Raw genomic sequence first — 5,279 nt, 5'->3', positions numbered from 1 at the left:
TTTCATAAAAAGGATGAGCTCTGTGTCTCTAGGTGGACATGGATGCAGCCGAAACCATCATTCCAGCAACCATCACAAGAACAGAAAACCAACAATCGCATGTTCCCACCTACAGGTGGAACTGAACAAATGAGATCACTTGACTCGGGAAGGGAACACTACATTTCACCGGGCCTATCATGGGAAGGGAGGGGGAGGGACTGCATTGGGAGTTATACCTGATGGAAATGAGGAGCTGATGGGCGCTGACGAGTTTGATGGGCACAGCAACATGGTACAAGTATACATATGTAACAAACCTGTACGTTATGCACATGTACCCTAGAACTTAAAGTATAATAATAATAATAAATTAATTAAAAAAAGCAGTTTAGAGTCTTTAAATGCTTGAGGACTGTAATCTGTTGGGAGAGATTCAAGCTGCCTCAATATACACTTTTAATTAGTAGCAGTTATAAGTGGATTGTGGTGCTTCAAAGTAAAGGACAAGTAGTGGGCTGATACAGAGTTGTTTGTGAGGAATTCTTATTGATTTACAGAAATAACATTACTGATTGGCTACACATTGTTAAGCTATAGGGTGTGGGGTGTAGTGTGCAGTGTGGGATTATTAGGTTAATGTACAGCTAGGTGTGGCAATAGCAAGCAGTTTCTGGTGAGATGTGAATGCATAGCCTTGGAGCAAGTAGTGGTATGATATGATTTCAGGCCTCATCTAGCATCTCTCTGCTGGCTTCAAAATTCTGAATTCTTAAATAAAAGTTTTTATCTTTTCTCAAATCTTAAGATCTGGAATCAGAATTCAGAGCATAGTTTTAGGTCTTGGGTAGAAAAGTAGCAGGTGTTATTTGCACATGTGTGGGCGTTTGGACAAGAAGAGGAAGGAGAAAGTTGAGATTTTTCTCATATCTACTCAATGCACATGGGTTATCCTGACTATTTCTGGGTCCTGTGGTCTCTGGATCCGTTTCCAGGTCTGATGATACTGGGGTCACTGAAAGAGGTGGAATGGTTGATCACTGCCCTGTGGAGTTTGTAGAAATATGGTCTTAAAACTCTCTAGAAGTGACTTTAGAGGACTATAGATCCCAAATAGGCAGAGACACCATTCTGCCTGTGTACTGTGGGGGCAGCATGCACTTCGTAGCACAGTTGTGGATTAGCTGGAAGCCTGAGAGGGAAAGTCCCCTCCAGTGAGAAGTGCGGTAAACTTCGAGCATGTTTACTGGCAGTCTGGTGCATTTCTGGATAAAGCTGGAGAATATAATTAAAAGCAAAATTGGGGAAACCCCAGAAAAGCTCCACAATAATAGAACAGAAAAAAAGCTATTGTATCACACAGTTAAACCAGAATGTGACCGGCTCACTGACAGGCAATCTGCTTAGGAGAGTGCAAAAATAGAAACAAGGTCACCATCATTAGTCCACAAGTGGAGGACCTGAAAGCACCATTTGTCATACATAGTTCACCCTAAATTTACCTGGTAATGGGGGTTGAGTATTTGTGTATGTACAAAGTAGTTACTACATTTCAAAAAAATAAATAAACTTTACTCATTATGATATAGCGAAGTTTTGCAACTTGGAGCCTGATGCCTGCAGAAGGTAGCCTCCCACTCTGCTACAGGTACTATTGAACAGTTTGCTATCTTTTTGGCTATTTACACGTCAAAGGTCCCTACTCGGTGAGCTCTGGCCTGCAGTACTCCTGCTTGCCCGCTCCTGGCAGCCTGTGTCCTCTCTTGACCTCTATTATCTGCCACTGAGGCACAGCCCACAGCCCACAGCAGGCAGCCCATATCCCATGTGAACTCTAACTGTCAAGTAGCCACCCAGTGCTATACTATAGGAGTAAATTTGAGCTGCAGGAGAAGAGGTGGCTGGAAGGGTTTCCCAAGGTGAATTATATTTTCCCAATAATGGAAATAGAGAGTTTCTGTCTGCCTCTGTCTTCTATAATGGGCCGGATAGATAAAAACTGGCAGATTCCCAGCATGAGTCTGATAGAGAACCTAAGTATTGTCACTGTGATAGCCCACCTCTCAAAGGCACTGAGACACCTGGCAGGTCTCTGAAACAGATACCCAAAGCATCGGAGAGAAAAACAGCTCTCAGTCTGAGGAAGATTGTATTGAGAAAAGAAAGAAGTTGAAAGCATCTTAAAGAAAAACTTGTTAGATATGAGATTAGTCAAGTTGGCCAGAAAATATTCCCTGAAGCAGTTCCCCTTTAAACACCCCAAGTGCACAGCTACTCTCAGCATGAGAAACTAGTGTTACGAACAAAGGGAAAATATTCTCAGCAGAATTTCTTAAAGTTTTTCTTCCATCTATGCTGATCTCTCATCTGCTGGCCATTGGATTGGGCATCTAAACTGAGACACATCTGACAACCCCCACCAGCACTTTCTGGTGAAGAACTGGAAGCCGACTTTGTTCATCTACATGAGTAGATCTGAGCTTGCCACAATGCCAGCTGAAGAGCTGTTATGATCCGTGGGTGACTGCATCACCTGTGTCTATTTGTTCTGTAATAGCTGCATTCCTAATTTAGTGAAATAGAAGAATAGACTCCAAAATCTTGCTGACATATAATTATACCTATGGGGTCAATTAAACAGTATGTCAGACTAATATCTACTGTAACAATGTGGTAGTGAATTTTCTTTAGATAATAGATATAAATAACTATAAATATTTAACAGACTAGTCTTAATGTATGCTGTATTTTCCAAAATTATCTGTGACCTTAAGTTAAAATGCTTTATATTTCAAAACAATAAGCAATAATGATATTAAAATTACTACTTCAGGGGTTTGTCCAAAATAAATATTATGACCTTATATTCACACTATTGTATGAAATACTATTTAATTTACATGGGTGCAGTTGTCTACTAAAGACTACACAAAACTATGCAAACTGATCTTATGTAATAAACAGAAACAAAGGTACAGCTACGCATTCCACTATTCGTTCATACACTAAACTCTTCTTGCTTTTGCAATGTAAGTACTATAGTCTCCAAATACTAAGTCATCACCTTAGATGATCAGTTTTCTGTCAAAGGACAGATACTCAGTGGCTTTTACTCTCCATCACTCTGTATTGCTGAATTTAATCCTATTCTTTGTGCTCAAGTTTTGTGTGCTTTTAAAATGAGTTTATCCTAAACAAATCCATGTCTACTTTAAAAGATAGAAAATAGAAAATTAAAAATAAAATGAGCTTTGCCAAATCAGAAATAGAACAAAGCCATGGTTCTCAGGTCCTAAAGAAAATCCTGAGTCAAAAAAGAATGACAAAAGGTTGATTTAGCTGTTAAAATAATTTTCATATATTTAAAAAAGCAGAAAAAATACATACAGAATAGAAAAAGTATTAAAAGGAAAGAGCACCCTTCCCTTACTTTCAAAGACTAACTTCTTATTTTGTTTTGTTGAGACGGAGTTCAGCTTGTCGCCTAGGTTGAGTGCAGTGGCCGGATTCCAGCCACTGCAGCCTCCCGGTTCACGCCCCATTCTCCTGCCCTAGCCTCCCGAATTAGCTAGACTACAGGCTCACCACCTCACCGCTAGTTTTTTGTATTTTTGGTAGAGACGGGTTTCACCGTGTTAGCTGGTGGATGACCCTCATCTCCTGACCTCGTGATCCACTGCCTCGCCTCCTCCTCCCAAAGTGCTGGGATTACAGGCTTGAGCCATCACGCCCGGCCTAATCCTCTTATTTCTAACTCGCATTTTCACCTTCAGTGGCCAGGTCTAGGGACATGGCTCCTGGATATCTGAAATTTGGTAGGCACTGGATTCAGGTATATAAGGGGTGGTCCTGGGTACACAGTATACACATGAAAGATGGTTTGTGAGAGGGAAAGCAGAAGAGAGAAAGATGCTATCAGAAATCCACAGGTTGGGGAGAGTGCAAGGTAGGTGGAAAGACTGGTTTGTGCTATACACACTAGCCATTGGCCCAGGTGGGACTATATTCTGATTTACTCCTGTGTCCATGTAGTAGATGAGATTATAATTGGGTTGTCCAGAACTCCAGTTTGGCAGACCTAATCAGTTGCTGCTACAAATTTGGTGTCAGGCTGGAGATGTACCGGGAGTCCTCTAAGTACTTTTGTGGGTTTCTGGCAAGAAACTTAAGGAACAAAAGTGCCATAGTGCAATTCCTGAGGATGGGGCCTAGCCCTGGGAGAAGATGTGGCCACATGAATGTCTAGTGGGTATGTTCTCTAGTGGGTGGGAATCATGCGAACTGCAGCTGTGAGAGGAGAGGGCTTGTTCTCAGCACTCCTTTCCTCTAAGTTCTCAGTCCCCTCTCTCCCTGGTAAGAGACCCACAAATACAGGATAATGTGCAGTGTGAAAGGCTGTGTGCAGGAGAGCAGAGCTGACCTTCCCCAGAAACCTGGAGTCTCAAACCCAGGCCCCTGTGATGCTCCTCTCACACCAAATCTATGGAGTTTGCTGAACACTAAGCAATTCCCCAACACCAGCTGGGTGCCAAAATTTCAATTCTGACAATATCCAGAGTCAGCACAGGCCCCACAAGTTCAGGGCTCAGTGCCACACCATTGCCCTTACCGTAGATGCCAGTGACAAGCCCCGGGGGCCTGTCTATACATCTGAGCTACTGCCTCTAAACTGACAACTCCCATAATCCCCTTTCAAGTTCAATAATTTGACAGAACTTCTCGCAGAACTCAGAAAAACACTGCCCTTAATTTTACCAGTTTATGTTAACAGATTCGACTCAGGAAGAGATAAATGGAAGACATGTACAGGACAAAGAAAAGTGGTGGGGAAAGACGCGACTCCTAGGTTATCCTGGTTAATAACTATGATTAATGACATTCCCATCCTTGTGTCCTCCAGGAACAGCTTAATAAAAAGAAACACAACATTCTTCCAGTTATGACTTAGATGATGCTCCCTTTTTGCCTATCACATAGTCACACATACGCATTCTGAAAATTTCCATCTTTTTCATGACGAATAGGCTAAGCAATTTTGTTCCTCTTGAAAAATAAAACAGAATACTTCTTTTTCTTTTTTTTGAGATGGAGTCTCACTCTGTCATCCAGCCTGAGTACAGTGGCACAATGTCGGCTCACTGCAACCTCCATCTCCAGGTTTCAAGCAATTCTCCTGCCTCAGCCTCCTGAATAGCTGCGACTAGAGGCATGTGCCACTCCACCTGGCTAATTTTTGTACTTTTAGTAGAGACGGGCTTTCACCATGTTGGCCATGCTTTTCTCAAACTCCTGACCTCAGG

This window comes from Papio anubis, unplaced genomic scaffold, assembly GCF_008728515.1.
Source record: "Papio anubis isolate 15944 unplaced genomic scaffold, Panubis1.0 scaffold180, whole genome shotgun sequence".
Lineage (NCBI taxonomy): Eukaryota > Metazoa > Chordata > Mammalia > Primates > Cercopithecidae > Papio > Papio anubis.
The sequence above is the reverse complement of the archived record's forward strand: the minus strand, read 5'-3'. Positions refer to the sequence as shown.